Genomic DNA, 13,477 nt, shown 5'->3' with positions numbered 1-13,477 from the left:
TTTTGCATAGAAAACAAAGCGGTGAGTTGAAGAGGAATTATATCAGTACTTTGTTTAAAACTGTGTGTAAAAAGCTGTCTCTTTATCATTAACAATAAGTTGTAAAACGTGAATGGGGAGTGACAGTCTTCAAGTTTGTGAGAAGATCGCGCCCTGGTGGAATAAAGGCACGAACAGCTTACAGCACCTAGAATTGCCAGGCAGTATTTAGAGTAAAACGGTGTGTAAAAGCTGCCTTTATGAATGAGAGAAAAAAGAAATATATAAAATAGTAAAATGGAAGGGGAGTGATAGATTTAGATTAATCGTGAAGTGGAGCGCCCCCTGTATAAAGTAAAAGTGAGAAAAGCTTACAGCACCTGGTATTCCCAGGTGGTCTCCCTTCCAAGTACTAAACAGACCTTACCCTGCTTAGCTTCCGAGATCGGACGAGATCGGGTGTGTTCAGGGTGGTACGGCCGTAAGCGAGAGACACTACCAAAAACAGCTCTTTTGCATTACATGCGTCTATACATGTCAGTTAGTCCCATTGGATCCTACTCCTGTTTTTTTTTTTATCGAACTCACACTGCAGCCCCACCATCCAATTGGCAGCGCCGGACCCACACCAAACATTCACCAAACTACTCAGCCGGCAGCCTACCACAATTATTCCATTCTTTCCGCATCCGCACACTTCCTTCTCTTTAACTCCTTTTCACTACCGCACAGGTTAATCGCCGCACGTCCCCCGCCGGCAAACATTACTCCTTTGCCTACCGCATGCAGGATTCTCTTAATGCCCTTCTGTTATCAACTCCGCTAACAGCCACAAAATCTCTGCCGCACGAAGCCCACTGGTAGCTGTTGAATCACATGCTTCCCCAAAACGTCGCGCTGTCAGAACACTGGGAGCTACACACACCAACAAGTCCATACTGCAGGCTGCAGCCAGAACAATTTTCTACATTCAAACATCGATGGCCTCTTCTCTCTAAAAATTCACCAGACCGCTTCTACCACCAGCAAAGAAGTTTCCATCCCTAATTCCTCTGTGATTCCCACTAACCTAAACATTAATCTGGCATTGAAGGGTGTGAATTACCCCGGCCAACCTGCTCTTTTAAATACAGCTTTTAGCAAGTTTTGAAAGGAGGAGAAGAGCAGATAATATGCCAATAATATCGAATATTCTGTGGTGAAGTGGTTTTTGCATTGAAAACAAAGCGGTGAGTTGAAGAAGAATTATATCAGTACTTTGTTTAAAACTGTGTGTAAAAAGCTGTCTCTTTATTATTAACAATAAGTTGTAAAACGTGAATGGGGAGTGACAGTTTTCAAGTTTGTGAGAAGATCGCGCCCTGGTGGAATAAAGGCACGAACAGCTTACAGCACCTAGAATTACCAGGCAGTATTTAGAGTAAAACGGTGTGTTAAAGCTGCCTTTATGAATGAGAGAAAAAAAAAATATATATATATATATATATATAAAATAGTAAAATGGAAGGGGAGTGATAGATTTAAATTAATCGTGAAGTGGAGCGCCCCCTGTATAAAGTAGAAGTGAGAAAAGCTTACAGCACATGGTATTCCCAGGAGGTCTCCCATGGAAGTACTAACCAGACCCTACCCTGCTTGGCTTCTGAGATCAGGCGTGTTCAGGGTGGTATGGCCGTAAGCGAGAGACTCTACCAAATACAGCCCTTTTGCATTACACGCGTCTATACATGCCAGTTAGTCCCTTTGGATCTTACTCCTGTTTTTTTTTTTTTTTTATCTGACACACACTGCAGCCCCACCATCCACTCGGCAGCGCCGGACCCACATCAAACATTCACCAAACTACTCAGCCGGCAGCCTACCACAATTATTCCATTCTTTCCGCATCCACACACTTCCTTCTCTTTAAGTCCTTTTCACTATGGCACAGGTTAATCGCCGCACGTCCCCCGCCGGCAAACATTACTCATTTGCCTACCGCATGCAGGCTTCTCTTAAAGACCCTCTGTTATCAACTCTGCTAACAGCCACAAAATCTCCGCCGCACGAAGCCCACTGGTTGCTGTTGAATCACATGCTTCCCCAAAACGTCACGCTGTCAGAACACTGGGAGCTACACACGCCAACAAGTCCATACTGCAGGCTGCAGCCAGAACAATTTTCTACATTGAAACATCGACGGCCTCTTCTCTCAAAAAATTCACCAGGCCGCTTCTACCACCAGCAAAGAAGTTTCCATCCCTAATTCCTCTGTGATTCCCACTAACCTAAACATCAACCTGGCATTGAAGGGTGTGAATTACCCAGGCCAAACTGCTCTTTTAAATACAGCTTTTAGCAAGTTTTGAAAGGAGGAGAAGAGCAGATAATATGCCAATAATATCGAGTCTTCTGTGGCGAAGTGGTTTTTGCATAGAAAACAAAGCGGTGAGTTTAAGAGGAATTATATCAGTACTTTGTTTAAAACTGTGTGTAAAAAGCTGTCTCTTTATCATTAACAATAAGTTGTAAAACGTGAATGGGGAGTGACAGTCTTCAAATTTGTGAGAAGATCGCGCCCTGGTGGAATAAAGGCACGAACAGCTTACAGCACCTAGAATTACCAGGCAGTATTAAGAGAAAAACGGTTTCCAAAAGCTGCCTTTATGAAAGAGAGAAAAATATATATATATATAAAATAGTAAAATGGAAGGGGAGTGATAGATTTAAATTAATCGTGAAGTGGAGCGCCCCCTGTATAAAGTAAAAGTGAGAAAAGCTTACAGCACCTGGTATTCCCAGGTGGTCTCCCATCCAAGTACTAACCAGACCCTACCCTGCTTAGCTTCCAAGATCAGACGAGATCGGACGTGTTCAGGGTGGTATGGCCGTAAGCAGGAGATGCTACCAAAAACAGCCCTTTTGCATTACACGCGTCTATACATGCCAGATAGTCCCATTGGATCCTACTCCTGGTTTTTTTTTTTTTATCTGACTCACACTGCAGCCCCACCATCCAATCGGCAGCGCCGGACCCACACCAAACATTCACCAAACTACTCAGCCGGCAGCCTACCACAATTATTCCATTCTTTCCGCATCCGCACACTTCCTTCTTTTTAACTCCTTTTCACTACCGCACAGGTTAATTGCCGCACGTCCCCCGCCGGCAAACATTACTCCTTTGCCTACTGCATGTAGGCTTCTCTTAACGACCCTCTGTTATCAACTCCGCTAACAGCCACAAAATCTCCGCCGCACGAAGCCCACTGGTAGCTGCTGAATCACATGCTTCCCCAAAACGTCGCGCTGTCAGAACACTGGGAGCTACACACACCAACAAGTCCATACTGCAGGCTGCAGCCAGAACAATTTTCTACATTCAAACATCGACGGCCTCTTCTCTCTAAAAATTCACCAGACCGCTTCTACCACCAGCAAAGAAGTTTCCATCCCTAATTCCTCTGTGATTCCCACTAACCTAAACATTAAGCTGGCATTGAAGGGTGTGAATTACCCCGGCCAATCTGTTCTTTTAAATACAGCTTTTAGCAAGTTTTGAAAGGAGAAGAGCAGAACTTGCTATGCCAATAATATCGAGTCTTCTGTGGCGAAGTGGTTTTTGCATAGAAAACAAAGCGGTCAGTTGAAGAGGAATAATATCAGTACTTTGTTTAAAACTGTGTGTAAAAAGCTGTCTCTTTATCATTAACAATAAGTTGTAAAACGTGAATGGGGAGTGACAGTCTTCAAATTTGTGAGAAGATCGCGCCCTGGTGGAATAAAGGCACGAACAGCTTACAGCACCTAGAATTACCAGGCAGTATTAAGAGAAAAACGGTTTCCAAAAGCTGCCTTTATGAAAGAGAGAAAAATATATATATATATAAAATAGTAAAATGGAAGGGGAGTGATAGATTTAAATTAATCGTGAAGTGGAGCGCCCCCTGTATAAAGTAAAAGTGAGAAAAGCTTACAGCACCTGGTATTCCCAGGTGGTCTCCCATCCAAGTACTAACCAGACCCTACCCTGCTTAGCTTCCAAGATCAGACGAGATCGGACGTGTTCAGGGTGGTATGGCCGTAAGCAGGAGATGCTACCAAAAACAGCCCTTTTGCATTACACGCGTCTATACATGCCAGATAGTCCCATTGGATCCTACTCCTGGTTTTTTTTTTTTTATCTGACTCACACTGCAGCCCCACCATCCAATCGGCAGCGCCGGACCCACACCAAACATTCACCAAACTACTCAGCCGGCAGCCTACCACAATTATTCCATTCTTTCCGCATCCGCACACTTCCTTCTTTTTAACTCCTTTTCACTACCGCACAGGTTAATTGCCGCACGTCCCCCGCCGGCAAACATTACTCCTTTGCCTACTGCATGTAGGCTTCTCTTAACGACCCTCTGTTATCAACTCCGCTAACAGCCACAAAATCTCCGCCGCACGAAGCCCACTGGTAGCTGCTGAATCACATGCTTCCCCAAAACGTCGCGCTGTCAGAACACTGGGAGCTACACACACCAACAAGTCCATACTGCAGGCTGCAGCCAGAACAATTTTCTACATTCAAACATCGACGGCCTCTTCTCTCTAAAAATTCACCAGACCGCTTCTACCACCAGCAAAGAAGTTTCCATCCCTAATTCCTCTGTGATTCCCACTAACCTAAACATTAAGCTGGCATTGAAGGGTGTGAATTACCCCGGCCAATCTGTTCTTTTAAATACAGCTTTTAGCAAGTTTTGAAAGGAGAAGAGCAGAACTTGCTATGCCAATAATATCGAGTCTTCTGTGGCGAAGTGGTTTTTGCATAGAAAACAAAGCGGTCAGTTGAAGAGGAATAATATCAGTACTTTGTTTAAAACTGTGTGTAAAAAGCTGTCTCTTTATCATTAACAATAAGTTGTAAAACGTGAATGGGGAGTGACAGTCTTCAAATTTGTGAGAATATCGCGCCCTGGTGGAATAAAGGCACGAAGAGCTTACAGCACCTAGAATTACCAGGAAGTATTTATAGTAAAACGGTTTCTAAAAGCTGCCTTTATGAATGAGAGAAAAAAAAATATATATATATATAAAATAGTAAAATGGAAGGGGAGTGATAGATTTAAATTAATCGTGAAGTGGAGCGCCCCCTGTATAAAGTAAAAGTGAGAAAAGCTTACAGCACCTGGTATTCCCAGGTGGTCTCCCATCCAAGTACTAACCAGACCCTACCCTGCTTAGCTTCCAAAATCAGACGAGATCGGACGTGTTCAGGGTGGTATGGCCGTAAGCAGGAGATGCTACCAAAAACAGCCCTTTTGCATTACACGCGTCTATACATGCCAGATAGTCCCATTGGATCCTACTCCTGGTTTTTTTTTTTTTATCTGACTCACACTGCAGCCCCACCATCCAATCGGCAGCGCCGGACCCACACCAAACATTCACCAAACTACTCAGCCGGCAGCCTACCACAATTATTCCATTCTTTCCGCATCCGCACACTTCCTTCTTTTTAACTCCTTTTCACTACCGCACAGGTTAATTGCCGCACGTCCCCCGCCGGCAAACATTACTCCTTTGCCTACTGCATGTAGGCTTCTCTTAACGACCCTCTGTTATCAACTCCGCTAACAGCCACAAAATCTCCGCCGCACGAAGCCCACTGGTAGCTGCTGAATCACATGCTTCCCCAAAACGTCGCGCTGTCAGAACACTGGGAGCTACACACACCAACAAGTCCATACTGCAGGCTGCAGCCAGAACAATTTTCTACATTCAAACATCGACGGCCTCTTCTCTCTAAAAATTCACCAGACCGCTTCTACCACCAGCAAAGAAGTTTCCATCCCTAATTCCTCTGTGATTCCCACTAACCTAAACATTAAGCTGGCATTGAAGGGTGTGAATTACCCCGGCCAATCTGTTCTTTTAAATACAGCTTTTAGCAAGTTTTGAAAGGAGAAGAGCAGAACTTGCTATGCCAATAATATCGAGTCTTCTGTGGCGAAGTGGTTTTTGCATAGAAAACAAAGCGGTCAGTTGAAGAGGAATAATATCAGTACTTTGTTTAAAACTGTGTGTAAAAAGCTGTCTCTTTATCATTAACAATAAGTTGTAAAACGTGAATGGGGAGTGACAGTCTTCAAATTTGTGAGAATATCGCGCCCTGGTGGAATAAAGGCACGAACAGCTTACAGCACCTAGAATTACCAGGAAGTATTTAGAGTAAAACGGTTTCTAAAAGCTGCCTTTATGAATGAGAGAAAAAAAAATATATATATATATAAAATAGTAAAATGGAAGGGGAGTGATAGATTTAAATTAATCGTGAAGTGGAGCGCCCCCTGTATAAAGTAAAAGTGAGAAAAGCTTACAGCACCTGGTATTCCCAGGTGGTCTACCATCCAAGTACTAACCAGACCCTAACCTGCTTAGCTTCCAAGATCAGAGGAGATCGGGCGTGTTCAGGGTGGTATGGCCGTAAGCGAGAGATGCTACCAAAACCAGCCCTTTTGCATTACACGCGTCTATACATGCCAGTTAGTCCCATTGGATCCTACTCCTGGTTTTTTTTTTTTATCTGACTCACACTGCAGCCCCACCATCCAATCGGCAGCGCCGGACCCACACCAAACATTCACCAAACCACTCAGCCGGCAGCCTACCACAATTATTCCATTCTTTCCGCATCCGCACACTTCCTTCTTTTTAACTCCTTTTCACTACCGCACAGGTTAATCGCCGCACGTCCCCCGCCGGCAAACATTACTCCTTTGCCTACTGCATGTAGGCTTCTCTTAACGACCCTCTGTTATCAACTCTGCTAACAGCCACAAAATCTCCGCCGCACGAAGCCCACTGGTAGCTGCTGAATCACATGCTTCCCCAAAACGTCGCGCTGTCAGAACACTGGGAGCTACACACACCAACAAGTCCATACTGCAGGCTGCAGCCAGAACAATTTTCTACATTCAAACATCGACGGCCTCTTCTCTCTAAAAATTCACCAGACCGCTTCTACCACCAGCAAAGAAGTTTCCATCCCTAATTCCTCTGTGATTCCCACTAACCTAAACATTAAGCTGGCATTGAAGGGTGTGAATTACCCCGGCCAATCTGTTCTTTTAAATACAGCTTTTAGCAAGTTTTGAAAGGAGAAGAGCAGAACTTGCTATGCCAATAATATCGAGTCTTCTGTGGCGAAGTGGTTTTTGCATAGAAAACAAAGCGGTCAGTTGAAGAGGAATAATATCAGTACTTTGTTTAAAACTGTGTGTGAAAAGCTGTCTCTTTATCATTAACAATAAGTTGTAAAACGTGAATGGGGAGTGACAGTCTTCAAGATTGTGAGAAGATCGCGCCCTGGTGGAATAAAGGCACGAACAGCTTACAGCACCTAGAATTACCAGGAAGTATTTAGAGTAAAACGGTTTCTAAAAGCTGCCTTTATGAATGAGAGAAAAAAAAATATATATATATAAAATAGTAAAATGGAAGGGGAGTGATAGATTTAAATTAATCGTGAAGTGGAGCGCCCCCTGTATAAAGTAAAAGTGAGAAAAGCTTATAGCACCTGGTATTCCCAGGAGGTCTCCCATCCAAGTACTAACCAGACCATACCCTGCTTGGCTTCCGAGATCAGACGAGATCGGGCGTGTTCAGGGTGGTATGGCCGCAAGCGAGAGATGCTACCAAAAACAGCCCTTTTGCATTACACGCGTCTATACATGCCAGTTAGTCCCATTGGATCCTACTCCTGGTTTTTTTTTTTTTTGTCTAACTCACACTGCAGCACCACCATCCAATCGGCAGCGCCGGACCCACACCAAACATTCACCAAACTACTCAGCCGGCAGCCGACCACAATTATTCCATTCTTTCCGCATCCGCACACTTCCTTCTTTTTAACTCCTTTTCACTACCGCACAGGTTAATCGTCGCACGTCCCCCGCCGGCAAACATTACTCCGTTGCCTACTGCATGCAGGCTTCTCTTAACGACCCTCTCTTATCAACTCCGCTAACAGCCACAAAATCTCCGCCGCACGAAGCCCACTGGTAGCTGCTGAATCACATGCTTCCCCAAAACGTCGCGCTGTCAGAACACTGGGAGCTACACACACCAACAAGTCCATACTGCAGGCTGCAGCCAGAACAATTTTCTACATTCAAACATCGACGGCCTCTTCTCTCTAAAAATTCACCAGACCGCTTCTACCACCAGCAAAGAAGTTTCCATCCCTAATTCCTCTGTGATTCCCACTAACCTAAACATTAAGCTGGCATTGAAGGGTGTGAATTACCCCGGCCAATCTGTTCTTTTAAATACAGCTTTTAGCAAGTTTTGAAAGGAGAAGAGCAGAACTTGCTATGCCAATAATATCGAGTCTTCTGTGGCGAAGTGGTTTTTGCATAGAAAACAAAGCGGTCAGTTGAAGAGGAATAATATCAGTACTTTGTTTAAAACTGTGTGTAAAAAGCTGTCTCTTTATCATTAACAATAAGTTGTAAAACGTGAATGGGGAGTGACAGTCTTCAAGTTTGTGAGAAGATCGCGCCCTGGTGGAATAAAGGCACGAACAGCTTACAGCACCTAGAATTACCAGGAAGTATTTAGAGTAAAACGGTTTCTAAAAGCTGCCTTTATGAATGAGAAAAAAAAAAAAATATATATATATAAAATAGTAAAATGGAAGGGGAGTGATAGATTTAAATTAATCGTGAAGTGGAGCGCCCCCTGTATAAAGTAAAAGTGAGAAAAGCTTACAGCACCTGGTATTCCCAGGTGGTCTCCCATCCAAGTACTAACCAGACCCTAACCTGCTTAGTTTCCAAGATCAGAGGAGATCGGGCGTGTTCAGGGTGGTATGGCCGTAAGCGAGAGATGCTACCAAAACCAGCCCTTTTGCATTACACGCGTCTATACATGCCAGTTAGTCCCATTGGATCCTACTCCTGGTTTTTTTTTTTTATCTGACTCACACTGCAGCCCCACCATCCAATCGGCAGCGCCGGACCCACACCAAACATTCACCAAACCACTCAGCCGGCAGCCTACCACAATTATTCCATTCTTTCCGCATCCGCACACTTCCTTCTTTTTAACTCCTTTTCACTACCGCACAGGTTAATCGCCGCACGTCCCCCGCCGGCAAACATTACTCCTTTGCCTACTGCATGTAGGCTTCTCTTAACGACCCTCTGTTATCAACTCTGCTAACAGCCACAAAATCTCCGCCGCACGAAGCCCACTGGTAGCTGCTGAATCACATGCTTCCCCAAAACGTCGCGCTGTCAGAACACTGGGAGCTACACACACCAACAAGTCCATACTGCAGGCTGCAGCCAGAACAATTTTCTACATTCAAACATCGACGGCCTCTTCTCTCTAAAAATTCACCAGACCGCTTCTACCACCAGCAAAGAAGTTTCCATCCCTAATTCCTCTGTGATTCCCACTAACCTAAACATTAAGCTGGCATTGAAGGGTGTGAATTACCCCGGCCAATCTGTTCTTTTAAATACAGCTTTTAGCAAGTTTTGAAAGGAGAAGAGCAGAACTTGCTATGCCAATAATATCGAGTCTTCTGTGGCGAAGTGGTTTTTGCATAGAAAACAAAGCGGTCAGTTGAAGAGGAATAATATCAGTACTTTGTTTAAAACTGTGTGTAAAAAGCTGTCTCTTTATCATTAACAATAAGTTGTAAAACGTGAATGGGGAGTGACAGTCTTCAAGATTGTGAGAAGATCGCGCCCTGGTGGAATAAAGGCACGAACAGCTTACAGCACCTAGAATTACCAGGAAGTATTTAGAGTAAAACGGTTTCTAAAAGCTGCCTTTATGAATGAGAGAAAAAAAAAATATATATATAAAATAGTAAAATGGAAGGGGAGTGATAGATTTAAATTAATCGTGAAGTGGAGCGCCCCCTGTATAAAAGTAAAAGTGAGAAAAGCTTATAGCACCTGGTATTCCCAGGAGGTCTCCCATCCAAGTACTAACCAGACCATACCCTGCTTGGCTTCCGAGATCAGACGAGATCGGGCGTGTTCAGGGTGGTATGGCCGCAAGCGAGAGATGCTACCAAAAACAGCCCTTTTGCATTACACGCGTCTATACATGCCAGTTAGTCCCATTGGATCCTACTCCTGGTTTTTTTTTTTTTTGTCTAACTCACACTGCAGCACCACCATCCAATCGGCAGCGCCGGACCCACACCAAACATTCACCAAACTACTCAGCCGGCAGCCTACCACAATTATTCCATTCTTTCCGCATCCGCACACTTCCTTCTTTTTAACTCCTTTTCACTACCACACAGGTTAATCGCCGCACGTCCCCCGCCGGCAAACATTACTCCTTTGCCTACTGCATGCAGGCTTCTCTTAACGACTCTCTGTTATCAACTCCGCTAACAGCCACAAAATCTCCGCCGCACGAAGCCCACTGGTAGCTGCTGAATCACATGCTTCCCCAAAACGTCGCGCTGTCAGAACACTGGGAGCTACACACACCAACAAGTCCATACTGCAGGCTGCAGCCAGAACAATTTTCTACATTCAAACATCGACGGCCTCTTCTCTCTAAAAATTCACCAGACCGCTTCTACCACCAGCAAAGAAGTTTCCATCCCTAATTCCTCTGTGATTCCCACTAACCTAAACATTAAGCTGGCATTGAAGGGTGTGAATTACCCCGGCCAATCTGTTCTTTTAAATACAGCTTTTAGCAAGTTTTGAAAGGAGAAGAGCAGAACTTGCTATGCCAATAATATCGAGTCTTCTGTGGCGAAGTGGTTTTTGCATAGAAAACAAAGCGGTCAGTTGAAGAGGAATAATATCAGTACTTTGTTTAAAACTGTGTGTAAAAAGCTGTCTCTTTATCATTAACAATAAGTTGTAAAACGTGAATGGGGAGTGACAGTCTTCAAGTTTGTGAGAAGATCGCGACCTGGTGGAATAAAGGCACGAACAGCTTACAGCACCTAGAATTACCAGGAAGTATTTAGAGTAAAACGGTTTCTAAAAGCTGCCTTTATGAATGAGAGAAAAAAAATATAAATATATATAAAATAGTAAAATGGAAGGGGAGTGATAGATTTAAATTAATCGTGAAGTGGAGCGCCCCCTGTATAAAGTAAAAGTGAGAAAAGCTTACAGCACCTGGTATTCCCAGGTGGATTCCCATCCAAGTACTAACCAGACCCTACCCTGCTTAGCTTCCAAGATCAGACGAGATCGGGTGTGTTCAGGGTGGTATGGCCATAAGCGAGAGATGCTACCAAAAACAGCCATTTTGCATTACACGCGTCTATACATGCCAGTTAGTCCCATTGGATCCTACTCCTGGTTTTTTTTTTTTTATCTGACTCACACTGCAGCCCCACCATCCAATCGGCAGCGCCGGACCCACACCAAACATTCACCAAACTACTCAGCCGGCAGCCTACCACAATTATTCCATTCTTTCCGCATCCGCACACTTCCTTCTTTTTAACTCCTTTTCACTACCGCACAGGTTAATCGCCGCACGTCCCCCGCCGGCAAACATTACTCCTTTGCCTACTGCATGTAGGCTTCTCTTAACGACCCTCTGTTATCAACTCCGCTAACAGCCACAAAATCTCCACCGCACGAAGCCCACTGGTAGCTGCTGAATCACATGCTTCCCCAAAACGTCGCGCTGTCAGAACACTGGGAGCTACACACACCAACAAGTCCATACTGCAGGCTGCAGCCAGATCAATTTTCTACATTCAAACATCGACGGCCTCTTCTCTCTAAAAATTCACCAGACCGCTTCTACCACCAGCAAAGAAGTTTCCATCCCTAATTCCTCTGTGATTCCCACTAACCTAAACATTAAGCTGGCATTGAAGGGTGTGAATTACCCCGGCCAATCTGTTCTTTTAAATACAGCTTTTAGCAAGTTTTGAAAGGAGAAGAGCAGAACTTGCTATGCCAATAATATCGAGTCTTCTGTGGCGAAGTGGTTTTTGCATAGAAAACAAAGCGGTCAGTTGAAGAGGAATAATATCAGTACTTTGTTTAAAACTGTGTGTAAAAAGCTGTCTCTTTATCATTAACAATAAGTTGTAAAACGTGAATGGGGAGTGACAGTCTTCAAGTTTGTGAGAAGATCGCGCCCTGGTGGAATAAAGGCACGAACAGCTTACAGCACCTAGAATTACCAGGAAGTATTTAGAGTAAAACGGTTTCTAAAAGCTGCCTTTATGAATGAGAGAAAAAAAAAATATATATATATATAAAATAGTAAAATGGAAGGGGAGTGATAGATTTAAATTAATCGTGAAGTGGAGCGCCCCCTGTATAAAGTAAAAGTGAGAAAAGCTTACAGCACCTGGTATTCCCAGGTGGTCTCCCATCCAAGTACTAACCAGACCCTAGCCTGCTTAGCTTCCGAGATAAGACGCGATCGGGCGCATTCAGGGAGGTATGGCCGTAAGCGAGAGATGCTACCAAAAATAGCCCTTTTGCATTACACGCGTCTATACATGCCAGTTATTCCCATTGGATCCTACTCCTGGTTTTTTTTTTTTTTTATCTGACTCACACTGCAGCACCACCATCCAATCGGCAGCACCGGACCCACACCAAACATTCACCAAACTACTCAGCCGGCAGCCTACCACAATTATTCCATTCTTTCCGCATCCGCACACTTCCTTCTCTTTAACTCCTTTTCACTACCGCACAGGTTAATCGCCGCACGTCCCCCGCCGGCAAACATTACTCCTTTGCCTACCGCATGCAGGCTTCTCTTAATGACCTTCTGTTATCAACTCCGCTAACAGCCACAAAATCTCCGCCGCACGAAGCCCACTGGTAGCTGCTGAATCACATGCTTCCCCAAAACGTCGCGCTGTCAGAACACTGGGAGCTACACACACCAACAAGTCCATACTGCAGGCTGCAGCTAGAACAATTTTCTACATTCAAACATTGACGGCCTCTTCTCTCTAAAAATTCACCAGACCGCTTCTACCACCAGCAAAGAAGTTTCCATCCCTAATTCCTCTGTGATTCCCACTAACCTAAACATTAAGCTGGCATTGAAGGGTGTGAATTACCCCGGCCAACCTGCTCTTTTAAATACAGCTTTTAGCAAGTTTTGAAAGGAGGAGAAGCGAAGACCTTGCTATGCCAATAATAACGAGTCTTCTGTGGTGAAGTCGTTTTTGCATAGAAAACAAAGCGGTGAGTTGAAGAGGAATTATATTAGTACTTTGTTTAAAACTGTGTGTAAAAAGCTGTCTCTTTATTATTAACAATAAGTTGTAAAACGTGAATGGGGAGTGACAGTCTTCAAGTTTGTGAGAAGATTGCGCCCTGGTGGAATAAAGGCACGAACAGCTTACAGCACCTAGAAATACCAGGCAGTATTTAGAGTAAAACGGTGTGTAAAAGCTGCCTTTATGAATGAAAGAAAAAATATATATATATAAAATAGTAAAACGGAAGGGGAGTGATAGATTTAAATTAATCGTGAAGTGGAGTGCCCC

General features: G+C 44.1%; 10 non-coding genes and 1 pseudogene across 10 annotated transcripts; all 11 read right to left on the bottom strand.

The window, feature by feature from the left end:
* Positions 1 to 347: 347 nt before the first annotated feature.
* LOC125736422 (5S ribosomal RNA) lies at positions 348 to 466 on the bottom strand. The gene has a single exon (XR_007395701.1). It is a non-coding gene; the product is annotated as a 5S ribosomal RNA (ribosomal RNA).
* Positions 467 to 1,550: 1,084 nt separating this feature from the next.
* On the bottom strand, positions 1,551 to 1,659 carry LOC125732035 (5S ribosomal RNA; annotated as a pseudogene).
* A 1,076-nt stretch (positions 1,660 to 2,735) lies between these two features.
* Positions 2,736 to 2,854, bottom strand: LOC125734983 (5S ribosomal RNA). Its single transcript, XR_007394284.1, has one exon. It is a non-coding gene; the product is annotated as a 5S ribosomal RNA (ribosomal RNA).
* Positions 2,855 to 3,928: 1,074 nt separating this feature from the next.
* LOC125734982 (5S ribosomal RNA) lies at positions 3,929 to 4,047 on the bottom strand. Its single transcript, XR_007394283.1, has one exon. It is a non-coding gene; the product is annotated as a 5S ribosomal RNA (ribosomal RNA).
* A 1,078-nt stretch (positions 4,048 to 5,125) lies between these two features.
* On the bottom strand, positions 5,126 to 5,244 carry LOC125736372 (5S ribosomal RNA). Its single transcript, XR_007395652.1, has one exon. It is a non-coding gene; the product is annotated as a 5S ribosomal RNA (ribosomal RNA).
* A 1,078-nt stretch (positions 5,245 to 6,322) lies between these two features.
* LOC125728836 (5S ribosomal RNA) lies at positions 6,323 to 6,441 on the bottom strand. Its single transcript, XR_007389413.1, has one exon. It is a non-coding gene; the product is annotated as a 5S ribosomal RNA (ribosomal RNA).
* A 1,075-nt stretch (positions 6,442 to 7,516) lies between these two features.
* On the bottom strand, positions 7,517 to 7,635 carry LOC125737290 (5S ribosomal RNA). The gene has a single exon (XR_007396556.1). It is a non-coding gene; the product is annotated as a 5S ribosomal RNA (ribosomal RNA).
* A 1,079-nt stretch (positions 7,636 to 8,714) lies between these two features.
* Positions 8,715 to 8,833, bottom strand: LOC125730902 (5S ribosomal RNA). Its single transcript, XR_007391194.1, has one exon. It is a non-coding gene; the product is annotated as a 5S ribosomal RNA (ribosomal RNA).
* A 1,075-nt stretch (positions 8,834 to 9,908) lies between these two features.
* LOC125737289 (5S ribosomal RNA) lies at positions 9,909 to 10,027 on the bottom strand. Its single transcript, XR_007396555.1, has one exon. It is a non-coding gene; the product is annotated as a 5S ribosomal RNA (ribosomal RNA).
* Positions 10,028 to 11,105: 1,078 nt separating this feature from the next.
* On the bottom strand, positions 11,106 to 11,224 carry LOC125735275 (5S ribosomal RNA). The gene has a single exon (XR_007394572.1). It is a non-coding gene; the product is annotated as a 5S ribosomal RNA (ribosomal RNA).
* Positions 11,225 to 12,303: 1,079 nt separating this feature from the next.
* Positions 12,304 to 12,422, bottom strand: LOC125729856 (5S ribosomal RNA). The gene has a single exon (XR_007390262.1). It is a non-coding gene; the product is annotated as a 5S ribosomal RNA (ribosomal RNA).
* Positions 12,423 to 13,477: the final 1,055 nt, after the last annotated feature.

This window comes from Brienomyrus brachyistius, chromosome 2 (assembly GCF_023856365.1).
Source record: "Brienomyrus brachyistius isolate T26 chromosome 2, BBRACH_0.4, whole genome shotgun sequence".
Taxonomy (NCBI): Eukaryota; Metazoa; Chordata; class Actinopteri; order Osteoglossiformes; family Mormyridae; genus Brienomyrus; species Brienomyrus brachyistius.
Note: the sequence above shows the minus strand (reverse complement) of the source record. Positions and strands in the feature narration are given on the sequence as shown.